The sequence below is a fragment of the Thunnus albacares genome, chromosome 22 (assembly GCF_914725855.1).
Source record: "Thunnus albacares chromosome 22, fThuAlb1.1, whole genome shotgun sequence".
In the NCBI taxonomy this organism is placed as follows: domain Eukaryota; kingdom Metazoa; phylum Chordata; class Actinopteri; order Scombriformes; family Scombridae; genus Thunnus; species Thunnus albacares.
The window spans coordinates 16,399,416-16,422,408 of record NC_058127.1 but is presented as its reverse complement, the minus strand read 5'-3'; the positions used below and the strand labels follow the sequence as shown (position 1 = coordinate 16,422,408).

At 40.1% G+C, this 22,993-nt stretch overlaps 1 protein-coding gene across 39 annotated transcripts in view; it reads right to left on the bottom strand.

Annotated features, from left to right (window-relative positions):
* Positions 1-22,993, bottom strand: part of LOC122973552 (receptor-type tyrosine-protein phosphatase delta-like) — a 370,064-nt gene that overhangs the window by 297,119 nt on the left and 49,952 nt on the right. The window lies entirely within an intron of this gene.

Genomic DNA, 22,993 nt, shown 5'->3' with positions numbered 1-22,993 from the left:
CCTGATGAACAAGAGCCCTGAAAAAATCAACCTAAATGAGTCTAGCATAACAATTGTAGCATAATATAATCATACTTATCAGTGGTGGTAGTTGTCAAAAGAAATCAAATGTGATATGACCAATAACTAATAAACCACATCTAGCCAACCTCTTTCTTACAGTCACAGCTCACAGAGATTTGGCAAATCCCCGGCTCCTTCTGACGGTCAACCTGCCAGACAGTTCCTTCACCTTGGTACACGGTGTCTGTCTGACCTAACACGAATCAAAAATGGGCCCCAGCACGCCCTAGTGTGGTGAGAAACACAAGCTCTTTGTCTCAATGTCACGGCTGCCTTGCTCAGTTACTAACCTGAGGCGATACTGCATGCTACCACCAAGTAATGACCAAGTCAGGCCATTCTAATATGCCTTACCTCTGGCTCTGCACATCTTGGCTTATTTAGATTGGAGAAACAGGCTCATTTGCAAATGTGTTTGAATGTTTGCGTGCTGCAGCGAAGGGCTTCGCCCGGGGCAGCATTTACTGATCGGCAGCCAGAGCAGAATAGATAAGGAGGGGTTTCATTCACAAAATCCAAACTCACTCAGGGGAGAGTCCTTGTACCACTGTGTTATAAGCATATTGGCATGGCCCTGCAACCCTTGCTCATTTCCTTGTGCATTCTGCTAAATCTCTTTCCCCCCTTCGCATTTCTATGCGTAAGCCATGAATATAAACCAAGAGTAACAGGCTTCATATGAGCATCTCATAAATGAAACATAGGTTGGAGAAATAAACTCTATTTGGTTTGTATTAAACCCCCCCTTGCCGGGATAACATGGTATTGTTATTCACCTTAAGACAATTATTTGCCTTCCACAGCTGTTTTGTGGGAGCGTATTGCCAATAATCCTCACAGGCGTAGAGGCCCCCCTGTGCCGTTAACCCTGCACAGCCCCACATAATAAAGGACTGAATGCCGCAGGTAAAACTGAGACTGCATTCTCCCCTCCACCCTCCACCCTCCACCCTCCACCACATTACCCAGTGAGATCTGACACCAAAACACATTCCCCAAGTATCTGATGACAGTGTCAACGAGCAGTATAAATAATTGCTTCCTTTTTCATCTTCCAGTTATATTGGTTCATTCTGTGAAATAGGTTGTCTTTTTCCTCCCAGTAGGTGGATGGATGAAGGTTGAATCCCAGCTAAAGGGTCATTATCACAATGACCCTCCGGCATATTCATATTTCCTTTGAAGGTGCTCCAGCATGTCTAGTTTCTTCCTTTGTTTTTTCCTGAAGATTGTTGTTTGTATTAGTGCTCCTTTTCTATCTCAGCCATCGCGAAGTGAGATTCTGCATTTTAAGCACGCTGTTTTGATCATGCCAGTGAGCGCATCATTGAGGCATCTCTGGCATCTTTGATGTATTGCATACTGATGGAGCGCATGCATTTTTTCCCCCCGCAGGTTTTAACAATCTCGCAGACTTCCAACTGCTTTTTCAACGTGCCAATGAATCATCTGCCAGAATGTGCACCCGGGGAATAGATCTGGGCGTTGATGAAAACTTGCAAGAGCAATTGTCATTAAAAGTGCTGGAGCTCTGGCTAAAGATGGACATCATAAGGCTTTTGCAACAATTCTACCTTTAATTAGAGGAAGATAGGAATGAATCAACTGTAAGGTGTGGCGTTGTTTGAAATATACTTCCACATACATCTGCCTTCCATGAACATGGGGCTATTAGTGAGGCAAATCAGTTGCATCAACATAATTCATTACGCCTTTTCAAATGACAAGAGTGAGATCATGACGAGGTGCAGCAGTGCTGGAAATGGGGTTGGTGGTTTATAATGCAGGAATCCATATTGATCCAGATTGGTGTAGAGGAAAGGAATCGATAAAGCTGATCCCTCTCAGTTGATCTTAAGAGAGCTGAGGTGCCAGGTGAAAAATGATCCATTAGAGGGATGTGAAGCAGCCTCAGTGGAGTGCATTAAGTCATTGTTCAAGGCTTTGCTACTGTCCAACACAGCTTAAGTTATTTAACCATTTCACCGCTTACCCAGTGAGAGAGGACAACACACCCTTGCAGCTCTAAAAACTTTCAAAAGCAGAGATCTAAATAGTATTACCTAAAAACATAAAAGCCATCAAAGTTGATAAGATGGCGTTGCAGCAGAAAATAGTTTTATAATAAGATGTACTTTGTATGTTCCTAACTAATTATTTTCCCTTTTCCAGGGAGAACGTTTTATAAAACATATGTTCTTTCACAATGAGCTAAATTGTGTTGTTAAACTGATACAAGTTGACTGAATTTGCAATCAGTGGATATACCACTTGGTATATCAGTCCTTTCAGTGACCACTTAATCCTAGCTTTCATCCAAATGATGAAAAGAAAAAAAAAAAAGAAACTTTCACCCAGTAACCTTTTTGTTTAAAGTCGGAAAAAAAGCAATCCAGGTTTAACACAGAACCAGCAAACCTGGAAAAATAAATCTGCTGGCTCAAAAGACTTTTTCTGAAAAATGCAAATAATTTGACAAATAAAAAAAGGATTTTGTTTATGCTACTTAGTGGCTTATATAGAAAACTGCAAACAAGTAAATCCACATGGACCCAAACAAAACTGGTGCAGAATAATATCTAATTCCAGAGGCTCGCTCCTATGAAGCAATCTTAAAAGCAGATTAAGAAATATATACAGTACATATATACAGTGTGTATATATATATATATATATATATATATATATATATATATATATATATATATATATATATATATATATATATATAAATACAGTACTTATGGAAAGGAGACAAAGCCTCCTGTATTTGACAAGACAGCTTCCTGACATTGTTCCCTCAGGTGACCAGATTTGGAAACACCAGAGAACGTGAGCACTCATTCATCTACCTACTCGCTACAGTGCAACACATGACTTAACATGCTGCAACATCTGCCCTAGTGTGCAATCACCTCGTAAGGACATTTCCTGGACATTAATCTGAGATTACAGTCAAAAACGGCAGCAGGACGAGCAGGGATTACTGTCTCCTCCTGTCACTTTTATTTGGCAGGAACATGGTATGATCACACCTCGGGTATTATCATCATTCTCGCCCACTGTACCGCGTCTATGCATGTGGTGCTGATATACTGTAGGTGGTTTTAAAAAAAGGTGCCCGCTATCACAATGACCACAGATGATACATTATACTGTATATCATTAAGTTAAAAGCGGGAACATAATTCAATGGATTTCCTTGAATTTCAAGCCTGTAATTTAATAGCATGATTATCACATTTATACTCATGATTATCTTTTATTTTATGTGGCATGAAATCCCTGTAATTAGCATCTCACAATCTGTTTTAACATAATACATACAGTGCATTGAAATTGTGTGACACTTACACTTTCCAGTATTTTAGAGTAAGTTATGTGTTTACCTTGTAATTTTATGGAACCTTGCTTTGTTGATAGAGGAAACATGAAATGTTACATGGCCTAAATTGTCCAAGGGAAACAAGCTAGCTAATGATGCCTCATTATGATGCTGATTTTCTACATAAAAGCAGACTGTATCATTTAACAGCACAAAATCTGACAAAAACAAAAGATGAATGAAAACAACAATGCAGGACCCTACAAGCATACTTAAGAGCCGGTCGCTGGCTGTCGGTACGCCGCAGATTGGCGGCTTAGAGGGAAGAATGGAAAAACACACATGTGAAAGTGTGAAAATTCTTTCAAAAATGACAAAGCCAAGACGGAAGGATTAACAAAGACACAAACCAAGCCAAAGTAAACATCACCACACTTGTTCCGACCAATTAGATCCACTGTATCTCACAACATTGTTTCCCCATCAATTCTTTTACAGTAGGACATTGGATCTTATCTGTTGGACAAAAATGATGTATTTTAATAAAGTTTGTCTTTTTACCTTTATATTATAGATTGTTGTGTGTGCTGTCAAGAGTATGTGAGGCAATGCATCACAAAATACAACATAATTCGGGGGGCGATTCATACAATAACACCGGCCTTGGCCAGATGGTGAGGTTTGAGTCATCCCTTTATATAAGTGTTTACCCTGCCTTGACCTGTGGAGATGAAATTACAGTGGCGCACCATCTGATGGACTGTGTTGTTTTTTTCTCACAGCGTCTTTATCATTGTCTCACCCGCTTTTCTTGCCCTTCCTCGAACATGATGCATAGTTTTGTTAAATTTAGTTAATTGTCTCGCATCATTTGTAGATCAAACAAAACCTGTTTAAGGTGGTGTGTTACAATGTAAAGGTGAGAGAGTATTGATTCAACCTATTATTGAACGTGTGCAGGTTGGGAAAGCAGCTACATCACAATCCTCTGCTTCTTGTATCTGCCCTCTTTGTTTCAGTGCATTAATTTCCAGCGAAAAAAACCCCCACAGGAAATGGCTTGAAAAACAAGTGATGTGTACCTCTGTAATCTTCACGCAAAGTGAGGGCAGTGGTTACTTAATGAACAACTGATTGCAGGTAATAGCCCGTCTTTAGTCACTGGGCATTGTAAAAGTCAGTGCAGTTCTTCGAATAATAGCATTGTTTGTCTGAATGTTACACAGTGAAATGGCATGGTTTCTGGTCATTCAATCACTTGAGCACTCGCTGCATGAATGCACAATGATGCTGTGTACTGTATGCCACTTCAAAAGCTGAATGATTCTCTATGAGTCATTTAATCCAGGATGTGACAAAAAAGGATTGGATTGAGGCATAATTCCAAGTTTTGGATAACAAAAATTGCTGCTGAATTGCTGCCAGTTTTGGTAATTTCAAACTTCCTGTGAAGTGCTGTGAAATAACAGGTTACATTCAAGAGGTTTGTTAGAGTATGAAGCTTTTAGGAATGATGTGTTTCTTCTCTCCGCATCTTTGTCATCAACTTTGTTTATGCATAAATTTTAAAGAATTCTGTCAAAAATCTGTGAATGATAAAGTACCTGGTGTAAGCCGCTCAAATAATACTTCATATGAAATTAGTGTGTCTCAATTTTGTTGAAAAATAAAAGTGGTAAAAGATTTTGTGAATAAATTTGTCCCAAACATCTTGCACTATACCCGAACACTAACAGTTGTGGTGTGCATACATGCTGCAAAATTTCTTGTGGAAGACAGGTGGAAAAATGTAAAGGAGAAAATACCACCGCAGCTAGACTGATGTTTTCTTGTGTGCACTTTCATGTCAGCAGTCACATTTACGTCTGATTAAAACCAAAGGTAAACTCCAGGGAAATACTACAACACTATATACACCCCCATTGATATTAAGCCTCTGAGGTGGCAGAAGGGCACCCTCTCTTGACATATATGCTCCCTGCTTAGGAACCGCCTGGCTGTCAAGGGAGAAGGGCGCTCACTGTATAACTGCATATAAACATAACACAAACTGCCAAGCGTGATAAGAACGGAAGACAAATGACTGCTGGTGGACTTATCATTGCCGATTCATGTAGCTGGAAGAAGCTTTCCTTTTGTTTTTTCCTCCTTCTGTGAAGTTGTTATTTATAGTCTGGCCACTCGCGGTCTCGTTTTAGCTCTTTCCAAAAAGCAGTGCGAGGGATTGAATGTGAAATATTTTAATGTGAACGTCGTTAAATGTTAATGAGCAAATGCAGGTGGCTGTGCGGCCGTGTAAGTAAAGCATCACGTGTTCAGAAACTTCTCTCCGGTCTTTCCTACACATAGAATGAACGGTAGATAAATGCCTCACTTTATATTTTGAGATCAATAACTGAATAAACAGATGTTTCAACCTGACAGGAAGGCAGCGCATCATTTTAACTTGACAACTTTATTCCTCAAGACTTTTCTCCACATCTAATGTTATGGTTTGAACGAATATGAAAACAAAGACAATCATACACACACAAAGCACATTCCACTATATGTCCACAGTCAGTAATAGTAGCTCTGGTGTATGAGTTTACGCGATGTTTTTTACACCACCCTCTGCCTTTTATCTGCTCGGCCTGTCATGGCTGTGCGGTGTATGCGGTGACGTAGATGCATTGCGAGCGAACCCCCGAGGCTGCTGTCCTCTCTGCCACTTGAGCTCCCCTTGTTGTCGACTCAGCATGTCGGACAAGCTCCCTGGGTTGCTACACTGCCGCGGCTGACACACTAGGTGGTTAGTATGTATGAGTGTGTGTGCGTGTTACGAGGTCAGTGGTTGCCAGAGGCCGGTCGCCTGAGAGACAGCAAGGTTCCCAGCGGCCACCTGCTGCACCCTCCCCACCCCCCCACCCCCCAACCCCATGCGCTGTGTGTTGTCACACGTTATCATCGCTTAGAGGAGGTGAGGGAAACTAAAACGGCGAAACAAAGCAGCAACAAAGAGGCAGTGGTGACTGGTATGTGCAAAAGGTTATGCTTTAAATAAATCATGCATCAGCTTTAATTGATGTTTACAGAGTTATGTTAGGGATATCATCAACATATGGCGACGGGGGTACATTTCCTGATGCAAGACATAGAACTGGTAATTTCCTATCCTACTAGTGCGCTGTGATTACAGCAGTTTAATTCTACAATGTCACTGAATGTGTAATTTACATCGCTTTAACATCTAGAACTGACAAAATGCTGTGAACACTCCTCACTACAGTATATAATGAACAGCCTTCATTCTGAAAAGCACCTCTCCTATCTTAATGAACTACAGTAATGAACTGTGTAAAATTATGCATGCGATTAGAGTTTTGTTGAACAAGCCATTTGAGTACGAGACATAATAGCCCCCAATTTTATGGCTACAGGCAGTAATCATCTTAGAGTCCCCTCGCCAAATCTCATTCTGTGTGACTGGTGTTCAAGAGTGATTATTTTTTGTTAATACTCCTGTAATTAAATGCATGCTTAGACTGTGAGTGATTACAGTTCCTGACAAGTAATTGCTCTGTGGCTCAGATCATTGCGAGAATGATAATCAAATCTGCAGAGTTTTGTCCACGTGTCCTGAGAACAACTGAATGGCAGTGAGTCACCGCTCTGGCAAAGAGAGAACAGTCAGATGATCATCCTTTTTAACACTGACAGTGTTGACTGTAGATGACTATTACAGTATTACCATAAATTTGCAAGTCTTCCTGTGTATTTAAATTTATATACAACACAAGGGAGAGCAGCCGTTTGTGATATCTTTCTCAAGCCAATTATTAACATTTGCACGATTTGAAAAGAAGAACTAAAATTGTCCTCCTGCTGTCTGTGCCTCTGAGCAGTCATGGCTTCAAGTGAGAAACAACCTGGCTGCTTCAAAGCGTCATACAACACCTTATGGACACACTGCCCACATGTCTGAATGCATGTATGATACAAAAGTTGTCTCTTCACTTTTCATAAGCTCTGTCGAACTCGTGAGGAGTGGCATTCATGAAAGCTTCTATTTATTCCACTTTTCATTTGAGAAACAATACCAAAGTAGGCACATCAATGGCTCTTTAGGAAAAATTGGATGCAAAACGTGTTGAATGACTGCCACAAAAACAGCAACAAAATCCCTAAGAGAAGATCTAAATAACACAGAGGGAATGTGGTTGATTAAACAGTGGTCTCTTTGGTAAATTCCCACTGTTTTTTTTGGCTGTGACATTATTCAGTAACCCGGAAATAATTGCAACTCTCAGCTGTCAGTTTGGCTCCGTCACTGCGCCGTTTTAAGCAATGGTTTCAGCTCTACAGAAAACACCAGGGCTTAGTAACTAGATATCACCTTGATGGTCCTTGATGTCCTACAGCTTTATCAGCTCTGCAAAGACTCAATTGGACAGTGTAAGACATTGAAGGAGACTCCAAAGATTGTTTTTAGAGGGAAAAATATAAATGGACTTTAAATGAAGAAAAATAAAGAAAATAAATATCTTGCTGGTGTCAGTTGCAGAGCTGAAATTGTAGAGTGTGATCAGATTGAAGACAGAATAACAAAATAATGATGTGCTTGTTAGAGGAACTAATTTGCTAACATTGTGTCGCAAATTGCTTACATCATTTGCAAGAGCATAAAGGAGCAATTAGCATGCGATTCAGTGAGAAATTTATGAATTCATCCTATCACACAAGCATATCCTTCATTGATTCCTTCTTGGGTAAAATGGGGACATGTTTGCAGCAAAACCGCAAGAGCATTTACTCATTTATTTATTATGACAGGGGTTTGGTAGAAATTAAAGGGTAGAAGAAACTGGAAATGGATGTTGTGATTACAGAGACAAAGATAGACGGCATGAAGTGTTTCTTGAAGAGATGGGTTGGAAGGTTGTGTTGAAAAACAGGAAATGGTTCTGTAGTCTTGATTGGAGTGTTTGTAGAGTCATAATTTAATCTTCTATATAACTTTATTTCAAAAGTTTACTTACATAGTGCTAATGTATTTAAAGGGATATGTAGATATTTGGAGAAATGTTGGATACACAAGAGAAATATTGAAAATATTGGAAATATTGAAAATTGGCTTTCTTGCAAACATTAGATCTATTCTACTGATGTCTGTACAATAAATATGAAGCTACAGTCATGGAGACGGTTGGTTTAGCTTACCATGAATACTGGAGGCAGGGGGAAACAGCTAGCCTAGCTCTGTTCAAATTAATATCTTTCTGCCTCATATAAATTCTTTTATCTTGTTTGTTTAAACCATACACAAACTGAAGAGTAAGAACAAGAGTAAGAAAAGTTGTAATTTTACAGTAACTTCCTGGAGTCTCAACTGGTTGCCTGGTAGTCGGATTTTGTTGTCTTTGAACAGAACCAGGCTAGCTCTTTCACCCTGTTTCCAGTCTGCTACTGTAAGCTAACCAGCCGCTTGCTGTTGTTTCATATTTAGCATAGAATTATAAGAGTGGTATCTTCTTGGTAACTTCTTCTTCTGTCTGTGAGCAAGTTGGGATTATAATTCAGGACAAGCTGGCCAATTTAACAGGGCAACCCAAGCAAACGCACTGTATTCCTGCTGGGTTTGTACAGTAGCGCAACCCCAATTTGACTTCCAATAGCTCAAAAAGTATCTTCCTGCTTTATATTGTCACAAGGTAGCTGTTCAGTCTTTGAAGGCCTGGCTTTGGTGAACAAGGCCTTATGTTCTCTCCAATCTTCAGGCATCCCCAGGGTCCAAGCCCCTTCTCTTTGACCCGATTCTCTCTCTTTCTCTCTCTCTCTCCATATATATATATATATATATATATATTCTTTTTTTTTCCATCAAGGCTCACTCAGCTGTATCTGTCTTATTTCAGCTCAAAGACCCTCTGGGATGCTCTCATTCCCATCGCTCAGGATATCTTTGATATTGTTGATACCTCCCCTGCACACAGGTTCAGAGATAAATTTATACCATGGGCATATAGTAGGAAATATCATCACTACTGCATATCTACACATACAGTATGAAAGCAGGAATTCACTATTAAACACTAGACATCACCCAGCTGCATGTAATGAAAAGCGAGCATGAAAAAAACACATTTCTCACATAATAAATAAATGGGATTTCATATTTAGATAAATTGGTCAGTGCCAAACTTATGCATAAACATTCCACATTGCAAAGTATTGCAGTCTAAACATCTAAACAGTCCATTTATTTAGTGAAAGTCAGATGGAAATTGTCACTTAAAGGGCTGCATACACAACACAGAATTATTCATAAATTAGCCAGGGATTTCCATGCCTATTACTTATGTGCTCAGTAGAGGACATGTACTGTGGGTTCAAAACGTGCAGTGAATTCTAAATACGTTCAAAAACTGTCTTTCTCTCAGAGGTGGCTTCTACTTTGGTTCACATAAATTATTTTTATGCATGATTGTCGTCAGGTAAAAACTGCAGATAAGGCCCCACCTGACAAGGCAAAACCAGATATGAAACTAATATATATACATTGTTTTAATGAAAAAATATATGTAAGAGTAACAGAATTTCACGCGATATAATATCTGGGTGTGAGCAGCAGTAGCAGTGCATCATGATTAAACACTTGCGTGGGTAGGAGCAAATGATCTCTGCATTTGTCACCAGAACAGAGCTTAGCGTCCATCAGAGCTGCCAGCGGAGGTGCGTCTGCCACTGAGTGGGAACAGAACAGGCCAGATTGTGTGGGGAGGCAGGCCTTGGCACATGACCAGGTGCATCTGAAGCCTCCTCTGATCCTCCAATGTGCTGTTGAGCTGCTCTATTCCCCCAACACACCGCCAAACACCTGCTTGGCCCGATTGTCAGACTGAAAGCTCTGTTATCGGCGTGGGCCGTCCAAATGGTGAAGCACTCTGCTTTCATCAGCAAGTAGTATTGAACAGGGGAGATAGGCAATTGATGTCAGCCTAAGAAGGTTTGAGAAGACTTCATGGGGTCAGTTTGATATTTTGTTGAAGGGACCTTGCTCGAAATAGTGCTGTGTGACTACCTTAAAATGTTAGAAATACACAGCATGTGGATTTTTTTTTTTTTTTTTTTGTGCAAGTACAGGCTGATGCAACCATGAACTGACACAGTACATATGTGCATAGCTGAACTCATACAAGTTTTATTGTTTTAGTTTTACGTCACTGACTCCCTAGAAAAAATGCAATGTGCAATTAAATGAAAGATGCCTGTTTTCTTTTTCTGATTGTGCTGACTGCAAAATCCAATGCACTGTATGAAATATTGGCATCTGCTGTGATGAAATATTTATGTGACTACTATCTATGGTAATTAATTGGGTTCTAAATGTAAGGGGGTGTGGGTCACCATCAAAAGGATGCGCGGTCAACAATATGAGTTGTCTGTGATGGAATAGAAATCCATTTGACTAATGAGAAATTCTGAAGGGAGGCATCCGTCAGATGGAGAACTAATGCCTGATTCCCTCTCATCACTCGTAGCAATGGCAAACAATGACTCAAGCGTAGCGATATGACGTTCTAATTGAAGGCATATTTCAGAGGACAACAGCAATATGTGCTTGGGGGGGCCCATAGGTATTTTTGCCATCGTATTACAGGGCAGCACAGGGGATATGAATGACTAATACAGTCTTTATATCAAGCCTATTGGTAAGTCATTAAATGTCAGGAATCCAGTGACAGCCAAGAAGTTGTTGGGGCAGAAGGCAGCCTTCAGAGTGGACGATCACAGCATTTGGCAGGGACGTAATTGATGGAATAAAAACAAAAGTGACGGGAGTTGTTTCGGCTCAACGGCGACGGTGAAGGCGTGTTAGACAAAGATGTCTGGAGTGGAAGAGGGTTGGGGAGTAGGAGGGGTGGTGACAGATAAATGAGGCCATCGCTAGCTGAGGGAGGAGGAGAGGAGGAGAGAGTTGCTAGCGAGCTCCCTCGTGATCTGTACCTGCCAAGTCCCTACCCTGAACAGCTGCTAGCAACTCTGAGGATGTGTAGCAGCTCACTCCCTCACCACATCCATCTTTTACAGCTTCTAATCCAACTGCACCGAGATCTGTTCGAGGTGTTTGATGCAGCATTTTACTTTCACAGAACTATGTTATTTCAGCTTCATGCCTCTCATGCAGTATTCATGAACAAAACACAAAACCTGCTTCATGCTAGAATTTTCCAAATTCAGTCCTATTAGGCTTCTTAAAGCAGATTGCTACGACACACATGCATGATTTTTTTTGGGGGGGGGGGGGGTTTGGACAGCATACATCACTCTAGACTTTTAGACTTGAGGTGCATTTGTTAGAAATGAGCTTTTCTAAGCAGTTCTTGCTTATTTTATACTCATGTTCTGCTACGATGGTGTTTTGACAAACTTGCGCCTGCCGCACTACACCAAAAATTTGTTTGACTATTATTATCATGTCTTATTTCAGCTTCAACATGCATGGCGATGTGCAACACTTCTCACTTGTCATGCCTCTGCAGCAACCTACTCCCATGCCTCCACTCACAAGCTGATGGTCACTTACAAGCTGCCGCCTGCCAATTATATCTGCTTTCTATGAGTTGCACCTGCAGTGGGGTGTTATGTAACGGGCCAGTCGGAGAGCCGCTCGACATGCCCTGCATTTGCAATGATGCCCTGCTGTTAAAGACGTTCTGTCATCCGGGACACATGGGTGTTCTCCTATTCATAAACTCAAAACGGTTTCAATTAGGCATTTGTGGTCGGCCTCCCAGCGGTTTTTGTGTTTAAATGAGATGCCTCGGTGGGGAAGACGATGGAGGAGTTCTCTCAAAAAGTGGCCAGAGAATAGCATGCGAGAGATGATGAAATACCTCTTCATATCTAGAGTAATCCAGAGTAAAAGATTGTTGTCATTACAGTATTTTTTTACACACTGTGGAGCAACTTTTACTTTTAATACATCAAAGGAAACAGGTTTGGGAATTTGAACAATGACAAATTCTCACAGTCTTTGTTGAGGTGTATATATTTAAAAACTTTGACATGATTATTAAGGTTGAAACAAATTTAAACAATTTCATGCTAGCTATTCCTCATTTCTATTACAGACGAGATCTTGATTTGAACACCAAGTGCAAGAAAGAGTGTTTAAGTTCAAGCCTCCTCTAGATACTCTAATTTGAACAGAAGTCGACTGTATAGTAAATGATTATGAAACTTCTGTCAAGATGCAACGCTAGCCAATTAAATCAACTACAAAGGAAGGAGAGCGCTGCTATGACTGCGACCCAGATGTGAGCACTAAAAATGTAGGAAGATGGGGAAAAAAAAAAAAGCATAGGGGGGAAATCAGCTATGCCTCTTATTGTGGAGTTATTTAGACAAGAACTGCTGCATTTAGCCTCCAGTTCACACCATCTCAAGCACCCAACTCCTTTGTAGATCCACAGGGCACTTCAAGCAAGACTGTATTAAGTGGGATCAGGTCATCACTCTGGCTGTGATTGCAGCAGCGCTCTGACCTGAATAGAGAGCGTTGAATCTTACAAGCTTTTTTTTTGTGTGAGTAATAAACAAGGTTTTTTTTTCCATGATGTCAATGACTTGACAAGGAAGAAAAAGATCAGGTTTGATGAAATGATGTATCCTTCTATATGTGTGTACCAATAGATTAAAAATGTCCAGGATTTTGAAGGAGATTGTGTTATCAGGTCAAGATGGTGAAGAGAAGGATCAAACCTTTATGTTCTCAAGACTGAAAGAGATACATTCGTTGAAGAAAGAATTTGTTCTCAAAAACGTGGTTGTCCATGAACATGTCGACCCTAATTGTAGGAAAGAAAAGGTGAGAAATCCATGGCATCTGGCTGCTTTTTTTTTTTTGCTCTTCCTTGCAATACAGTCCAAGTCTTGGCAAGCACCGTTTACCTCTGTGTGTTTGCTCTCTTCTGTTTTATACAAAGAAGTTATTAGAAGTCATTCTAATTTTTGTGTAGTCTGTAGTCGGTGGTTTGACCTGCCTGAACTCTGCGGTGTGGAAAATTAATACAAATTAGAGGCAAAACCAAAAATTTAAAACAGATAGGCAGTATCTTCTTTAATTACCCACTGAACAACCAATGTGTGTGTAAATTGTACAGAGGTCTTACAAATGATAACTACTGTACACAGGGTCACTGGTGCTACAATGTTGAGCTCATAGATCTTAGCACTAGAATAAATGAGCCAAATTCAAAAACTGGCACTTACTGACCATTAACTGACAGAATTGAATTGGGCTGGTATTAGTTGTCTTAAAAGACACTTAATGTATAAGAGGAACTCATCACAAAACATGTCATCTGCCATCAAATCATGGGATTTTTGTATCACATTATTATCATACAGATACTCATGGGTAATGTGAAGTAAATGAATAGAGTTGGTAGACAGAAAAATGTTGGTCCTCAGACCTTTCTTTAATAACTGTAAACTGTAATGTACAATACATACTGGCAGCTTACAGACGCGCTTGAGCAGAGCGTCTTAGACGACAGTCCTTTACACTGACTGTAATGTGATAGAACTCTAAACCATCAATGCATCTGCATTTAGATTTGCCACAAACAACCCCTATATCTGGATACTGCCATCGCTTTGCATAATTGGAGATTGTGGCCCGATGCTTGTTATTCATTGACATGACACTGCAGAGAGGCAGATGGAGAGATGTACTGAACTGACTGTTCCAGTTTCTGTTGGGTAGGGCTGGTTACGTCTTGGCAAAAGGGACCTGGAGAAAACAGCCGCGCCACCCAATGCTACGAGTAACACTGTGTAGTCTGCATCGAAGCCTTTTTTTTTTCTTCTTCTGAGTGCTGAATTGTAAATTGACATGCAGGCCAACGTCTAAGAAGTACCAGTAAAAAAAAAAAAAAAAAAAACAGCCCTGTGAACAGCTGGAAAACAACTAAGCAAAATGAGCTCAGTTCTGCTTTCCCCAGACAAATTTCAGACTTTTAAAAAAACAAGCTGTGTGCAGTTTACTGGCCAGCAGGCCTCTAAATAACCTGAAGTACACAGAGCACCTGACTGAGATGAGACGGCTCTGACTGACTGACACATCCATCTCCCCTGCTATCTGTCTGAGGGAGGGAAGCGATCGCGAGTCCCTCATGCATGAAGAAGAGAGGCCTGCTTATTAGTGAGGGGAGACAGAGAGAGAAAGAGAGGGGAGGAGTGGGAGGGATGAAGGGGAGAAAGAGAGATTGCATCGTCTCAATTTCGGTTTGATGAAGGACACAGTGTCTCCTCAGGATGAGCAGGAATCTACGTCACATTGGCATGGTTAACACTTCAAAAGCGTACAGTGCCATGACTTCAAATGGTCTGCACACGCAATTCTACAGTGACACCTAGCAGGGTTATCGTCACCTATAGGCTCTTATATCCCCTTCATGATGAAATGCAAAACCAATGTTCTGTCAGCAATAGCCTTTTTTATGGTTGACCTGCAATTTGAGCTATTACCTGAATATAGTAGTGAAAGTAGAAGATGTTCCAGAAGTTGTTAAAATGTCAGCTCTTTATTTTAAAACCCAGACACATTAGAAAGTGGCGCAACAAAATTCATCTACATCTTCATGAAATATTTGGCTCTAGATGCTTGGTGATATACTCACAAGGCTAGTTGGTAAAGTAGTTTAACATGCTAGCATGAACATGCAAGCCAGCCGGGAACATGTGAGCGCTAGTCAGTCACTATAGCTCTCTATTTTCTCTGTACTGTGGCGTTTTGGACTCTTCAGCTCTCCGTTTCCTCATAAGCTAACACTGTCGAGACGGCTTGCTCTTGGTCAACAACTAGAATTTGCGGGTCAAAGTTCCCCAAAGTTGAACTCGTCACAAAAAAATCACACTGATTTCCTTCGCCTTTGCTAGTGAATCCACTTATCGCAGTGAATCCAGTGGAATAAAGATATGTTGCTGCAAAATTTTGCAGTTTTACATGCTGGTGTGACCAGGCCTTTAAAAGCATGTAATAATGGTATTTACTGAAAAAAGATGCTGCTTCTACCGAGAACATGAATGCCACACATTCAAAAATCACACGACTACGTGAGCAGTAAATGTCAGTTTGCATTATAACCTTAAAATTTAATTACAACACAGCCACTCTCATGATGCCTCTTGCTAAAAATGTTCTGGTCTGACATTTTGATCAAAAATCTGGCACCGTATTTTGGCTGAGAAGGCACTTTATAATTTCAGAAAGTTGAAGTTGCCGCAAATGATTTATATAGCAGGTCTTCTCAGGCAACAAACCTTTCAAAACTAGATTTCCTATAAAATTAGAGCCAGAGAGATATTAAAATCGTTACCTGGACATAGATAAATCACATACATTTTCAGCTGTTTGCTTTATACATGGACATAACATTTCACAGGGAGCCGTCCTAAAATGTGTGTTTATGAACAGATCAATCAATACATCTGACCTATTACCTGCAAGGGCTTGTCATGGGTACTATTTCAGGTTTACAGCCTTTCAGCGTGAGAGCTCTATTGATTGCTTGCCTTCAGGAACACTTCTGGTGTAAGGACATGAAGGAGGGGGGGGTAGGAGGAAATGGTTCGTCTACTGTTATTGGAGTTGTGGGGATTTTGATCTGAGGTTCGCCAGAACCACAAGAGCACTAATGTGTGACACAGCAGTACAGCACCCGGTTGGCTTTTCTTTGTCAGCGAAACAGCAGTATTTACAAGATGATGTAACTTAAATTTGGTTAAAAAAGTGAGAAAGCTCTGATTAGGAAATTAGGCACAATCAGAATTCGGAACAATGCAGTAACATTTACGTGTGTCATCTTTTGTACAACAATAAGCAGCCAGTTCTACTAAAGATAAGCCCTACAACAGGAAGGCAAGGTTCAAGATGTCTGGTGTTCTAAATAAAAGACTTCAATCTATGTAGTTTGACAGTTTGGGTACAGTGTGACATTCCAGACGCAGAAAACTCTCCTCTGTAGTTGAGAATAAAAGATGGCATCCTTACTGTCCATGCTCATGCTATTTTGCAGTGCCTCTGAACATGAAGCTGTGCACTTTTGAACAAATGTTGTTTTGTCTCGCTCTGGGATGCTGGCGTTTTGATAAAATCAAGCCCAGTGTGTCTGAAGTGTCACGGTCAGAGGGATGCATACCTATCCAGTGAAACACTAAGCAGTTATGTGCTGTCTGGCTTGGCAAACCATGTTATGTTTCCACATCGCTGATTCCCATGGATAAGCATTTTGTGTTTGAAGATTCTGGACTGCAAGAATAAAAAAATAAAAAAGACAAAGGGAGCAACACAGCAGTCGTGCACTGTTGTACATTAGCATGTTGTTTTTAGTGATGCAGCCTGCCAAGCATCAGTTGTCTTACTGTAGAGGTAAACTGACATTTGCAGAGATGGAAATTGCTGTGTGTTGCAGTCCTTCACAGAGCTTTACTAATTGTGCTTCCTGCTATTGGATTTAGGTTAGCAGCCATTGGTTCAGATGCGAAACGACTCACAAAATAAAGGACTCAGCAAAACGGACTCACACCTGGCTCTCAGTGCTTATGGGAAAGAGTGGAGGCTGAAATGATGTACACAGAGGAAACAACATCACATGATAATGATATTGTGTAGCTGCTGAAATGATGATAGTAGCAATTATGTCATAATTGAAGAAATAAAAGGGGCGCGGAAGGGGGGAGGGCTCATACCAATACCAATGCTGCCCCCCCCTTCATCAAAATACAGCCAAAGTTGTCATCAATCAATTTCATTTTCACTCCCAGTGAAGTAACTGTGAGGCAGTGCCAGTGCACTATGCAGAAATACACATCACAAATATCAGACACAAACAACCTCAAAAGAGATTCTTCAAAGGGTCTTTCAAGTCAAATGGATGGATGAGGAAAATTAGTCTCTGACTGAGAAGGAAGGGGGGTGGGGGGGTTTGTGGGGGGTTCTCTAATCAAGTGGTACTAAATCACTATTTACATTTGCAAGTATTTACTTTTTCTTTCTGATGTGCTTGTTGAGCTGCAAACCCTCCATCTTTCATGTCTTTTCATAGTTAAGAAAGAAATGGTCAATAAATGTCTTCTCTTATATAGAAAGATTCATATAACTTTAGAAATATGAATATAAGGATACTTGCAATGTCACAGCATGTACATCTTGTAGTCTGACTTAGTAATTATGGTATTTACTTTGTCATATTAGCGAATATTGCCAAGTCAACAGCTTATTTGAGGTTTAGTGAAAGGCAGAATGAGAAGGATTTGTCTATTGCGTTTTGTAAACACAACATTCAAAGTCGCCCCCTCCTCCCCGGTTCAATGACACCAGAAGCGTTATGCCGCTGTGTTTTTATAGAGTCCTGCCCTCACAACCTGTGCACTCTTATTTGCTGGGGGCTATACACCCACTGCCCAAAGGTTGACGCCCAGAAACATCCCAAACACAGCAAGATAAGAAAATACAGGCAGAGGGCGGAGTTTCTGTAGATATAGACTCACTTCTAGTGGGCCATAAGTGATGATTGATTATTTTTGTATGAGTCTATACATTGTTTTTTAGGAAAATTCTACTCATTCTGCCTTTAAAACACTTTTTTTTTTTTTGCAGATTATGGATTACATCTTGAATTTTCCTTGGTCAAACCAATGGAAAAGTAAATATTAATTTGCAGAGGGATTTATCAAATGTTTTGGTATTTTGTGATAACTTTGTGCCTTTGAAAGAAATTAATTTTCTTAGTTTAGCATTCATGAACATGATTCACACACACAAAAATACTGATTAAAAAAACGCCTTTAAAGAGGCACTCCACTGATCAGTTTTTGCTCATCATGAAGAATCTTTCTACAGTCTTGAAAACATCCCTGATTATATAAACAGTTGGATATGACACATTTTAACAGAAAGCCCATGTTACAAACTCTAAGAAAAATAAAATCAATCAAAACTCATTCTTCAAATAAACAGCTATTTGTATAAGGACGATTTGTGTAACGATGTTGGTGACTATATCTCCATTCCAAGTTTCAAGTGTCATGTAATTTACTGAGATTAGAAGTTTAGACTTGCCCTTGGAAATAGCAGTTGGCAAAGCAATCTCACTCATTAGTAGATTTTGTTTTTTTGCAAAATGCTGTGTCTAAGGTCAAAAATGAACCTTAAATTTCAAATTAAATTAAGCAAAGATTGGCGAGAAGTCCTTAAAATGCTTAGAAATATGGAAATTTAAACATTTGCAATCCTGCGACAACTGGGTAAACATCTGCTGAGGAAGATTGTGCAGTACGATCAACAGCTCCAGCTGCCATGCAAGGTTCCAACCTTCTCATCGGGAGAGATATATATCACTTTACAATGTTTCTAATGCTCACTCACCCATTCTCTCTCACACACACACACACACACACTGATGGTGCAGCCATCGGGAGCAATTTGGGGTTCAGCATCTTGCCCAACAACACTTTGACATGCAGACTGGAGAAGCCGGAGATCAAACCACCAACCTTCTGATTGGTGGACAACTCGCTCTACCTCCTGAGCCACATCCCCCAAAAATTAATGAAAATATTAATTACATTCTGCTTTCTATATTAGTTCTTATGCATCAATTATCTAAATTGGGTCATCCTTATCCCATTAAGGGATATCCCATTAAGGGATAAGGATGACCCAACTTCACTTTCAGAATCCCTCCACAATTAACAACTGACAGTTAAATATGCCTTCATGTAGTTTTCTATTCTCTATCTACTCTATAAAGATGAGCAATGCTGTATTGAGAGTAGTCCCCCTGCATCCTGTTTTCCTTTAAGTATACCTACCACCATACCTCCTCAATAAATATATTTCAGTACCAGTATAATTGTTTTGGTGTATTTTATTTTCTGAACCACAGAACCGAAAGAAGATTTTACGGAATTAATTTCTCAAAAGAAAGGAGTCATACTTCTGAAGTTATGCCTTCAGTGAAAATAGTCCATGTCTGAGCAAGACAACTCCAAAACATTTTTATTAATGTTTATAATTGATAAGGAGGACCGTCTCTGTGAATTAATGAATCCAAAAGGGTCCCTTTGATGTGAGCAGGACTGTGACATTCAGATTTGTGCTTGACTGAGTTTGAACCAGATAGCTTCTCAGAAATAGCTGACTTTGGCATTGGCCAGCCATCATCCATCACATTTGATATCAGACTGCAGACAGGTAGATTAATACCCCCGATACAGCTTCCAAAAAGATCCAACAGAGAAAGAATGCCTTTACTTCAGGCCAGCTCATGGTTCCTAGTCGTAATTAAATCTGAATGTATAATGATTTCATAATTTAACAACTAACTAGCATTATAAATTTGAATTTCAAAATACTGTGATATGCAGTGATATGATAGACAAGTATTTCAGACTGCAAGTATGTTGATGTTTAGATTGGTTGGCTGACTCAATTCTCTTTGACCTCAGTAATCACATTGTTCTAGTTGCACAAATTCTGTCTTTACCCAAGAGAAAGTTAGACGCCCCAGTTGCTGGACACTCAAGCACAAAGTAATATCTCACACCACATTAAATGAAATGGAGAACAAAAAAACTCTACTGTTTGTCAACTCAGAGTAATGTCTGTGTGTTGAGCCACTGCCCCACTGTAATGGCTCGGATTAGCAAAAGGCCTAGCTTCATGAGCTAACAGGCAGCTGACCTAGTAGCCTCTGAGAGGCGCTGGCTGGCACCACTGTGTCATGTCAAGACTGCTCGGTCTTGCAGGTGTAGTGGGGAGCAGAGTCATGGGCAAACTAGCCCGTGAACTTCCCAGGAACCTTTCCATCCACCACCTTGTTCTTATAAATTACTTATAAAATCCTTACACTATGTATTTCTAACCACATGACTCACTCATACTTATCTGAGATAGCAGCGTCATTAGATTTCTTTCTGACATCAAAGTAAAACAGTATAATAATGTCAGATGGAACGGAAAGCAAGATTTGCTATTATGTCATACTCCATATGATAAAATTAGCAGTTGGTCCAAGCAAATATAAATTGCAGTGGTTGCTTGCTGCACTTGATCTCTTTAATAAGGTTAAGGAAGCAGACTCAAGGATTACTCTTGATGCAGCTAAAGACAGATGGTAATAGGACATGACCTCAATAACTGCTGAAAGCTAAGGGTGTTGACTGCAAAAGGGATCATGTACCACTGGAGAGGATTCTGCAGCCAATGGAGATCTTAATTGGCAAAAAATAATAATAATAAAATATATATTATCGCACTATGCTATATAGATACATGTACTATGCACATGCACAATCTTTCCATCAACAGGTATGCCACAGAGAGATTTGCCAGACTACTGGAGCAGGTAACAACAAATCCAGTTTGCACACATTGCTCTTAAGGGGGACTTAAATCATTAGCTGGATGAGGCTTCATGGTTTTGGACACGGTGCACCTCAAGGCAGAGTGCGTTTTGGCACATTTAAGAGAGCTTGGCAGCATAGTGTGTACTGTATGGTCTCTGGGAGAATCACATGCTCCAGACAACATGGTCTTGAATGTGTGCTAAGATAGACCTCTGCTCTCTTATTGGCGGAGATTTATGTTCAAAGTCAGTCAAGTGGGAAAGAAAGGTGACCTTCACACTCAGAGCCTCCTACAATACAGTCATCTTGAACATTATCAGTACTGCAAGCATGCTCAACACGCTGTTGCCCAAGTCAGTCTGTGCAGAACATATTTTAACTCTCTGGCAACCGAAAGGTTTCTCAGAGATGATTTTAGCATACATCTTGTTTTAGCCGCCAAGGAACACTTTATTCTCCCAGAAATAAATCATTCATCTAGTGATTGACCTCTTTGTGGGGCAGCGATTCTAAAGGGATCCTGACCTGTCAAAGCTGATTTGTTTCAAATGTCAACAAGGCCACATAGGTGCCCTGACTTGAACTCTCTGTGATGAGAGAAGTTAGCAAGAAAGAGTGAGATTTACCACCAGAGATGGAATTTATCAGTTCAGCATAAACTCAATTTATCATCACCGTATTATCCTGCCCTCTCCTAAAAGAGTAGGGGGAGAGAAAAAAAAAAAAAGAACTGCAGCGTGTCTTCGATTAATGACCCTTCCCAAGTGCATCCAAAGGCGTAAAAAATGTTTTTCTCCTCTGCATGCTTCTCTCACAAACATGAAAACAAACAAACCACTTCGCATATTCTCAGTGATGTATAGTTTGCTAAATTTTATTACCCAAAATGATTTTCTTTGATTACAAAACTGTATATTTGTAATTACTAATTTGGAAAAAAAAGTTTCACAAGCATATATACAGAATATTTGATCATTTTGTTAAGATTTTATCCTCTGAAACCCCAAACATCTCACAGACCTGGTAGATATCCAATGTTGAAAAAGAAGTTGCAGGTTCAACTGAGGGAGAAATACAGTACACTGGACTGTATGGTTAAATGAAAGCCCTGCGAGCAGACCTGATAGATACACTCATCCATCCATGAAACCCACTGCACTTTGTCAAGTGTCAAATTACGCAGCAGCAGAAAAAATCTATTCTAAGCCCTGCAAAAACCTGAATGATCTTTTACGATGAAGTCAATTTTTTTAACCATGTGAAGAATGAGAATTGTCAGTGTAAGGCTGGTAAATTAATTTGTGATACTTCTCAAGATCTATATCCTGGGATATGTGGTATACCATCTGTGAAACTACACACAAAATAACAGCCTCAGAGATCAAGCAGTAATAAATAAATACTGAAGGCTGTTACCTGCGAGCAGCGGGTGGGTGTTTTTCCCAGCCCTGGAGTGATGTTTTTATTCTATCCTTTGTAATAAACTCTCATACAGCACTGTAATTAAAGAAAAAACTAAAGATTTTGTAAAAGGACTTTAATATATTTCCACATAATGCCAATGTGGAGACAAGCTTGTTTCTTTGTCGCAAGAATTGTACTTTTTCTTTTTCCCGTAATTGAGTTTATAACTAATAAGTAGATTTCACTCTGTGGGCCTTGAGAGGAAAAAGACAAAGAGAACATGGCTGAGATGTCTGTGAAAATGCCAGAAAAGGATAGGGAGGAAAAAAAATCTTTCAGGTCCCAGCAGATTTTTAAAGGCCTTGATGATCTTTCCCAGCTAAACTTGGGATTATTTCCGGAGCTGGCAGTTCATCACGCTCACATGCGGGAGGCGCTGAGGGCGAGAGACTTGTCAGGAAGGCATTCTGCTGCCAATTAGTATCAATCGAGAGGAAAATAAGGGCTGCACTGTTGCAATTTTTAGAGGGGGCTTTTCTCCCCCCGCAGCTCTGCTCCTCCCCACACATTAGAGCTGTTTTCACCCCTTTATCTAGTTGATCAAACCTCTGAGCCATAACGCTATCTGTGATACGGTGTGCCTGATCAAACTACTTTGTGTGAAATTATATTAATTATCACTCATTTGCTCTGTTGGAAAGAGATCTGAATCGCAGTAATTTTTAAGTGGGACTAAACACAGATAGGCCTATATTACATAAGCTCCTTATTTCCTCTTCATATGCTTAAAATGTTTAAAAAGTA